The sequence below is a fragment of the Engystomops pustulosus genome, chromosome 4 (assembly GCF_040894005.1).
Source record: "Engystomops pustulosus chromosome 4, aEngPut4.maternal, whole genome shotgun sequence".
Taxonomy (NCBI): domain Eukaryota; kingdom Metazoa; phylum Chordata; class Amphibia; order Anura; family Leptodactylidae; genus Engystomops; species Engystomops pustulosus.
Window position 1 is genome coordinate 40929700 of NC_092414.1, and position 10351 is coordinate 40940050.

Below are 10351 nucleotides of genomic sequence, written 5' to 3' on the forward strand. Positions count from 1 at the left end.
AGTCTGCCAGTGGAGCACAGGAGTGTGACGTAGCAACCACGGAAGATGTAGATCAAGGTAGCACATAGAACAACAGTCTCTCCTTGTGCAATGCCTCAATTTGCAGTGCAGGGGCTTGGTGCGGTACCAGACTGGGTCGCAGAGGATCTGCCCACTAAGGGATGACCAGTAGCTTCTCACAGTAAGAAAATGCCGGGAGGCCAGGACAGCATCCATGAAGTTTCCTACAGAGCCAGAATCCAGGAAGACAGAAACTTGAAATGGGTTACCTGCCCCAGTGCTGAGTAGCACAGGTATGTTCAGGCGTGGAGAAGCTTTGCTCTAAACTAGGGACCTTTCTTCCAAGAACCCTAGAGGCGTGCGTTTCCCAAACGCTGTGGACAGAGAGGACAAGTCCGAGGAAGTGCTGTGTGCTGGCACAATAGAGACAAAGATTGCCCTTGGTGATGTAGCCCCTGCATGATTTGGCATCTCTATCATATATGGACGGCGTAGACAAACGCAGTCTGGGTTCTGCTGTAGCCACTGTAATGGGAGGTGCCGCAGGAACTGGAGGCTGCTGCTGGGCGGCCAACAGCTGTTGCATGATAGCGGTGAGTTGGTTGATCTGCTGGCCCTGCACGGCAATCTGCTGAGCCACGATGGAGAATGTCAGCAAGTTCTGGTAACAAAACCTTGGTGGGATCCACGGCCAAAATAGGCATCGAAGGCGATGATCACTAGATGGTTTAAAACCATAATCTCATAGTCTTTGGACCAAATATGCAAAGCAGAAACTTGATCATCCTCATCCACATTTGCAAAACAGCACAGATTGGACTTTCCCAAATCTACTGACCTGTCATTTGGGAAAAAAAGACAATCATCCCACCCTAAAACCCACTCATCTAGTATATCTCCAAATGGGCCATCATGTGGGACGCAGCGGAAATTGAAATTTAGTACCCAGTGATAAATTAGTTTCTCTCCCTTACCATTTGTTTGTACATGAAATAACATGCTCAATAAAATGGTGTTGAATCTATTCTCGGTGTGATTATTAGGTAGTCACTGGCGGGTAGATGCCAGTAGGAGCCTTTTAACTTCTCTTTTTCCTGTCACCGAGGTGGTCAAGAGGCATCCTTCAGGTGGGCCCTCATGGAAGACTAAAGGAAACTGATTTACTGGTAAAAAAAATCTCAATTTTTTAGAATAATGAAATTGTCTTGAGTTATTCACAAAAATATAAAGTTTAGCTCTCAAGTTATAGGATTTATATAATTTATATATATATTATAATCAGAGTATCACTGGTTCAAGTTTAAGTATGGAGAAGTAAAAACATGTAAAAACACTTGAGTTTGCACATCAGAATAAATAAAAAATATAAGCCCCTAAAATGTCACTTTCCCATAAAAATGCTTAAAGTATAGAAAAAAAACACAAAAAACCCACATACAGGCGGTCCCCTACTTAAGAACACTCGACTTACATACGACCCCTAGTTACAAACGGACCACTGGATATTGGTAATTTATTGTACTTTAGTCCTAGGCTAATAAACAGCTATAACAGTCATCACAGGTGTCTGTGATAAAGCTTTATTATTAATCCTGATTCTTATGACAACCCAACATTTTTAAAATCCAATTGTCACAGAGACCAAAAAAGTTCTGGCTGGGGTTACAATTATAAAATATACAGTTCTGACTTACATACAAATTCAACTTAAGAACAAACCTACAGACCCTATCTTGTATGTAACCCGGGGACTGCCTGTATTTGGTATTGCTGCATATTCTGTATAATAAAACAGAATCGTTACTGGACCCGCAAAAAACATTCCGAAAAAAGATCATTTTGAATTAATACCTTTAAATAAAATGCTCTAAAAAGTGATTTAAAAAATTTAATGCACTCTAAAAAAAAGACCACTAAAAAGAACACAAAACAGAAAAAGATCCCGCTGCAGACTGACTCCATTAAAATAACTTCTTTATTTTATTTCAAGTGTATAAAACATCCAGCCAGGCTGAGAAAATATCTTGGAAGACACATGTAAAATCAACAGATAAACCGGCTTTAACTGCTGATTTTACATGTGTCTTCCAAGTTCTTTTCTCAGCCTGGCTGGATGTTTTATACACTTGAAATAAAATAAAGAAGTTATTTTAATGGAGTCAGTCTGCAGCGGGATCTTTTTCTGTTTGGAGCATAATTGTACCTGAGAAGCCCAGGTGATCCGTCGCAAGGACTAGAAATCTCCTTTTCCACTGAATAAGGAAGGTGAGCTGACTTTTTCCTCTATTTTGTGCACTAAAAAGAACAATCCTTCTCGCAAAAAATAAGCCCTTAAACAGATTTTTGAGGCGAAAAATAAAAAAGTTATGCATATGAAAGACGGTGATGCTAAAACTAACAACATTTTTGCCAAATTACTTTTTATTCAGTAAAAATGGGAAAAAAATAAATCTATATAAATGAGGTATTTTCGTAATAGTGGCGACCCATAGAATAAAAATAATATTATTTTTATCGTATGGTTAACGGCCAAAAAAACACATAAAAATTTTCCTAAAAATTGATGATTTTCATTTCCTCCACCAACAAAAAGAGTTAATAAAACCTCACCAATTAGCTATAGATGCCCCAAAATTAAGTACCAGAAAAGTGCATCTCATGTGGCAAAAGAAATAAGTCCCTATAGGTCCACATTAAAAAAAGAAAAAAATTATAGCCTTTACAATTTGACAATGCAGATCTGCTCTGGATGGCGCCTCCTATCATTCTATGCCCGGCGCAGCGCCCATACAGCAGGTTACCACCACACATGGGGTATCAAACTTTGTGGAGTCTTTTTTCATTTAGTCCATTGCAAATGTTTAATTTTCCACCCAAAATGAGTGTATTGTGAAAAAGTATTACAATTTGTAGACTGCACCTCCATTTTGTTTTAACCCCTATAAAACACCTAAAGGGTTAACAAACTTCTTAAAAGTGTTTTTTCATACGTTGAGGGGTGTAGTTTCCATAACGGGGTAATTTACGAGTCCAGCTATTATTTAGGCCTCTCTGTGCAAAGAAGAAGAGCAGGTCCATCTAAATACGGGTTTTGGTGATTCTACAAAAAATGTGAAAAATGATACCTAAATTCTGAGCCTCAACATAAAGCAGACATTTGGGAAATGCAAGTTATGAATTTATTTGGGTGCTATGACTATTTGCATCAAAAGTAGAGAATTTAGAATGTTGAAAATAAAGAATTTTTCAAAATTTTTGCCAAATTTTGTTTTTTTTTCATAACTAAACACAAAAGATTTCATCCAAATTTTTAAACTAATTTGAAGTACAATGTGTCATGAGAAAACAGTCTCAAAATCCTTTGGATATCTCATAGCGTTCTAAAGCTATAACCAGTTATAGTGACACAGGGCAGATTTGAAAAATGGGTCCGCATCCTAAAGGCCAAAACAGGCTCAGTCCTGTAGGGGTTAATTCAACAACTGGTGTTATTTAAGACCTCTGTGTATAATTTTCATAAAATTAGTCTTGGTGTGACAGTGTTCAGCCATTGTCCATACACTAATGAACCAATCTTTATAGTTTCTACGGTTGAAAAAAGACACTTGTCCATCAAGTTCAACCAAGGAAGGGAAGGGATTGGATGAGGAAGGGATTTAGGGGAAACAATTCTATATAACATAACCATCTATGTTATTTAGGTGTAAAAAGGAATCTAGACCCTTCTTGAAGCTATCCGCTGTCCCTGCTGTGACCAGCGCCTGAGGCAGGCTATTCCACAGATTGACCGTTCTCATAGTAAAAAAGCCCTGTCGCCTCCGGTGATTAAACCTTGATTTCTCCAAACGGAGACAGTGCCCCCTCGTCTTTTGATTTGATCTAATCTGAAACAACTTACCACCATATTTTTTGTATGGACCATTCATATATTTAAATAAATTAATCATGTCCCCTCGTAGTCGTCTCTTTTCCAGACTAAATAAATCTAGTTGTTTTAATCTTTCCTCATAACTGAGACCCTCCATACCCCTTATCATTTTTGTGGCTCTACGTTGAACCCTCTCCAGCTCCAGGGCATCCTTTTTATGGACCGGTGCCCAGAACTGGACAGCATATTCCAGGTGTGGCCGAACCAGTGCCTTGTATAGTGGTAATATTACATCCCTATCACGAGTGTCCATACCACTTTTGATACATGACAAGATCCTACTGGCTTTAGAGGCAGCTGATTGACATTGCATGCTGTTATTCAATTTATGATCTACTAGTACCCCCAGGTCCTTCTCAACAAGGGACTCACCCAGATTTACTCCCCCAAGGACATATTTTGCCTTTGGATTATTGGCCCCCAGGTGCATAACCTTACATTTATCCACATTAAACCTCATTTGCCAAGTGGATGACCAAACATTCAGTTTGTCCAAGTCATCCTGCAGCCTATGAACATCCTCCATAGACTGTATTACACTACACAGTTTGGTGTCATCTGCAAAAATAGACACAGTGCTATTAATTCCTACCTCTATATCATTAATAAATATATTAAATAGTAGTGGGCCAAGCACAGAACCCTGGGGTACACCACTCATAACTGGTGACCATTCCGAGTAGGAATCATTGACCACAACTCTCTGGATACGATCCTTCAGCCAGTTTTCAATCCAATTGCAAATGATTTCTGCCAAACCAATAGCCCTAATTTTACCCATCAGGCGTCTATGAGGGACAGTGTCAAATGCCTTTGCAAAGTCCAAGAACACAATATCCACAGCTGCTCCTCCATCCAGGCATCTGCTAACCTCTTCATAAAAGCAGATAAGGTTAGTTTGACAACTTCTATTCTTAGTAAACCCATGCTGGCTGTCACTTATTATACTATTTGATGTCACATACTCCAGTATGTAGTCTTTTACTAACCCTTCCAATACTTTCCCCACAATGGAAGTTAAGCTTACAGGCCTGTAATTGCCAGGCGAAGTTCTAGAGCCCTTTTTATATATTGGCACCACATTTGCCTTGCGCCAGTCACTTGGCACCACACCAGACATTACAGAATCCCTGAAGATTTTAGCCAGCGGTACAGCAATAACAGAACTGAGTTCTTTAAGAACTCTGGGGTGTAACCCATCTGGTCCAGGAGCTTTGTACACATTGATTTTATTGAGCTTAGATTGGATAATGTCTACATTTAGCCAGCCTAGTATATCACAGGATCCATGACCCGCACTGACACCACCCAAGTCAGAAGTTCTCTCTTCTATTGTATAAACGGAGCTAAAAAAACTATTAAGTATCTCTGCCTTCTCCTGGTCTCCAGTCACCGATGCCCCATTTTCAGAATAAAGGGGTCCAACCTGTTGTGACCCATTTTTTTTTGCATTGATATACCTAAAAAATTTCTTGGGATTTGTTTTGCTATCTTTAGCTACCTGTCTTTCATTTTGTATTTTGGCTGATTTGATTTCTTTTTTACAGATTTTGGTAAGTTTTTTGTAAGTATTGAAAGCCTCAGGTGACCCGTCAGATTTATATTTTTTAAATGCCCTCTTTTTCTCATTAATTGCCCTTTTAACTGTAGCTGTAAGCCACGCGGGGTGTAATCTAGCCCGTCTATACTTGTTACCTATTGGAATAAATTTAGAAGTATAAAAACCCAGGATAGATTTGAATTTCTCCCATTTAACATTAGTATCACCATGTGACAGTATCTGATCCCAGTCTATATCCTGTATTGCAGCCCTGAATTTTTGGAAATTAGCCCTCTTAAAATTCAAAGTTTTCGATTTTCCCACCTGTTTCTGCTTTTTAAAGTTTAAGAGGAAAATAATTATATTATGATCGCTGTTTCCAAGGGGTTCCCTGATACTGACATTTTGGACAATCTCCTCATTGTTAGAAATCACAAGGTCCAACAATGCGTCACCTCTTGTGGGATCTTCTACAAGCTGCACCATAAAATTATCCTGCAGAAAGTTGATAAAATGTCTCCCCTTCATAGATGAAGACGAGCCCTGACCCCAATTTATATTTGGAAAGTTAAAGTCTCCCATTATCACTACGGTCCCCTCCTGTGCAGCCCGCTCCATCTGTTTATATAGGTGACCCTCTATTTCCTCAGAGATGTTAGGGTTAAAGGGTTTGTCCACTTTTATCAACAAATTGTAATGTAATGAAAAGTTAGACAATTTTCAATATGCTTTCTGTATCATTTCCTCACGGTTTTCTAGATCTCTGCTTTCTGTCCTTCTATAAAAACTTCTTTCTTTACTTCCAGTAGGTAGAAACCTGTTCATGGATTAAGGGATTAGGTCTGGGATCATCGTCTCCTGGTGTAGACAGGCACAATTCACCAGCACTCCGCTAAACACTGTGCGATTTGGGTACAACTGACCGCAGCCAGTTTTATTTGGCAGTAAAACAAAATAAACAAAACAGCAAAAATAAAGCCTAAGCCTATCCAGCACTAACTATACATCGGGGTCCCTACCTCACCAGGTGCTGGCCTACTGCCTGGCACTCCAAAAACTTACAGTATCAGTTGCCTTAGACGTAGGCTGTCTCTTCCCCAGGGTGGAGCCAATCTGGGAAATCTGCATCAGCTAGTTAGGCAGGACTTCCAGCTTGATGCAAATTAATCCTCATTAGTGGCAAAACACCCAGCTTTCCCACATCATCCAGCAACATACTCATTCTATACCAAAATCTACTATTGGCTGCAATTCAGGAGGGAGAGGAGAAAAGAAAGTGCAATAGCTGGCACTGCTCACACCAAAATTAACAAACACCTTCTGCAGACCAAAGGCAGGAGATTGGGCATTAGGGAAATCAAAGCAGTCCAGGGTGCACGTCCAATATATGCAGACAAATGAGGCAAAACGAGAGAGGAAATGCCCTCACTCTGTCCTGTACCTCTACTAAAATAAAGAAGCGTTTTAACATCATTCCGGTGAGTGCCGCATTTTCCTCTCTCGTTTTGCCTCATTTGTCTACTATAGTGGCAGCTACCCTGTCACAATGGTCATGTGATGGACATGCAGGTGCACAAGTCTTATTATCACAAAGAGTAATCAGAGCCTTGTGATCTAGAAATCTGTGAGGAAATTATTCAGCAAGTAAATAGCCAAAATTTTATAACTTTTCCTTACACAAACAATATCAATTATTTGCAGACTGTGGACATATTCCCTAATGGAATGACATGTTATTTTTATGGACTAATGACAAATTTTTAGAATCATATTTACCAGACTAGGTTCCAATAGCAATAATCCAAAATATAGTGCTTTCTGACATACACATGATGAAGTCTAGCATGTCAAGAAGATTCCAGTAGAATGTTTTATACGTTAAAAATTTAAACAGCCCCAAGACAGAAAACACAATGCTTTTTGTTAATTTTGCGCTCTCTTCATGTAGTGGATCAGAAAAACAAAAATAATCTGGTAAATGGGTATTCTGGGATCCACACCGTGAACCAATAGGTTGTTTTAAACACTCTCACGGATGCTCCTGCGACCCATTTTCCGTGTCGCAGGCTCACCCATGTACCTCTATGTGCCCCTTCCCGCCAGTAGCTGCCTCACTTACCTAGCCACGCTCCAGCGACGGTCTCCTCGCTTCAGGAGGTGGGAAATTTAAAGGGCCAGCACACCGCTAATTGGCACTGGCCACTTGACAACCTATAAATGGATAGCCTCTTCCTGTGACCCCTGCCGGATCTTTGTGCCTCGTGCCTTGGAAAAAGCTTGTCTTCAATGTTCCCTGCGATTATTTTGATTTCCAGTTGTTACTTCGATTCCTGATTCTTTGCCGTCTGTCCTGACCTCCTGCCTGCCCACGACTCTGTCTTGCCTCACGATTCTGTACTATGCCTTGACCACCATCGCGGACCTAGTCGTCCCTGCAGAGAGTCCAACCCGCTTTGCGGCGGGCTCTGATAAAAACCGGGTGCCACTTAGACTCCTCTCCCAGGTGACGTCATTGTCCGTGGTGGTTCATTGGATCTACTAACTCTCACCCTTAAGGATGCAGCCTTTTTTCGCAAATTTTTCACTCCCCACCTTTTCCGTGTGCGATGTTGTGTGAGGGCTTATTTTCTGCATAACAAATTTACTTCTCAGTGATGTATTTTAAATTCCATGCCATGTACAGGAAAGCTTGAAACAAATTACAAATGTGGTGAAATTGATAAAAAAAAATGCATTTGCCTCACTTTCTTGATTGCTCAGTTTTTACGACTTTCACTGTGTGCCTCAAATGATAAGTCTACTTTTTTCTTTGGTTTGGTACTTTCACAGGGATACCAAATTTATATATTTTTAATACATTTTCGCAAATTAAAACAATGGGGCAGATTTATCAAGCTGTCTGAAAGCCAGAATATTCCTAGTTACCCATGGCAACCAATTACAGCTCAGCTTTAATTTTATCAATGCTCATAAATATTTTAAAGGGGAGCTGTGATTGGTTGCCATAGGCAACTAGGAATAGTCTGACTTTCAGGCAGCTTGATAAATCTGCCCCAATGTGTACAAAAAAAGAAGAAAATGTTTCACCATCTTCTGACCCTAATAACTTTTTCATACTTTGGTGTACAGGGCTGTGTGAGGAGTCTTCTTTACTAAATGAGCTGACGTTTTCATTGCTAATATTTGACGCAACCTTTTGATCACTTTTTATAAAAAATTTTATATGATGTAAAATTATGTTAAAGTCGTGTTTCGGGCATTTGAGCATTGTTTTCCGTTATGTGGTTCACCACTGGTAATAAACATTTTTACATTTTGATATTTTGATTTTTGGGACGCGATGATACCTAACACGTTTGTGATTTTTACTGTTCATTTACTTTTATATTAGTTCAAGGGTAAAGGGGTGATTTAAAATTTGTGTATTTTATTATTATTTTATTTATTTAATTTTACTATTTCTTATAGGATTCATTATAATGAGCCATCTTCATTGTAACGAATCTTCATGGCAACCGATCCTCGCCCCCCTCCCCCCATGTCATCAGGGGGAGCAGCGTTCTCAACAAAGATCGTGGCGCCCATGTGTTACCGTCTTTTAAATGCTGGCGAAAATAAATGTGCAATATGCAGCAAACCCCATCTCTGTGTGAAGAGGGCTCAGCCCTCTTCATACACCCTTCATAGCTAGCTGGCGGATATATCCGTCAGTGAGTGTGAAGCGGTTAAAAGGGTTTTCCAGGAATTCTAGGAGGTAGGTAAAATTACTTATTCTACATTAACATTCCAATGCCTCAGAGTGTCCTATTACCATCAACAATTCTGGCTCAGTTGTGAATGTTGCTAAACAGGCTTCAGGAACAACACTAGAATGGGGAGCTGAAACAGGTAAACACACTATTTCTTTACCTTGTGCTATCCCCAGGCACTTTAGCAACCACAATAAAATACTTGTGGAATGGTATAGTCCATTTTTATACATTGGTAGACTATAAATAATGACACCCTTTGGGTGACATATTCCAACTTTGCCTATACAATATAATGGGGCACATTTACTTACCTGTCTGAGGAGTTCACCCGAAGTGAATTGCCCCGACGATAATGCACTCTGGCACGATACACTAAAAACATTCGCCTGATATCCTGCATCTGTCTCTTCCCCGCTCAGGTCCACCAGAGTTCACCTTCTTCCCGATGTATGTAAGTCCATGTCTTGCGACAGAATTTGAAAGTTAAATCCCACGCTCAGTCCGAATCCGTCGGATCTGTCGCATGAAAGCCGACGCGATTGCGGCAAAATCTGACCGGGTGCAACACAACCCCTTTCTTAATACCTGTCCAAGTCAAGCAATCCCCAAAAACGTCGGGAAGTCCGACAGAAATGCGATCCACGGACCCTTAGTAAATAAGCCCCGATATGTCAAAGAATCCCACATAGACATAGGTTTGGTTGATTTTTCCCAATTATCATGCTTTGAAAAAAATCTTCTGAGAATGATAAACCCATTGCAATGATCTTAGTTCACAAAAACAAAACTGTAACAAGTTTGGGTATCTGTACAAGTTGTGGATTGTAATGAAAATAATCTGCATCAATTTTTTTTTTTATAGTCTACAATGTAATATGCAAAAATATGCAAGGAGTCACAATAACTGTGGCATAATCACTATTTTAGTTAATGCTTGAGTAACAATTTCTGCACAGAGAAATATGCATTATCTACATTACTTTTTCCAAATCACATGTACTTCAATGCTACTGTAATATGCTTCTAGAACAAAATCGCTAACGTGCAGATACCCTTTGTGACTTGTAATTCTATACTACTCCCTAACTAAGAAAACTTGTGCGCTTTTCACTGCCCACAAACAGGTCTGTG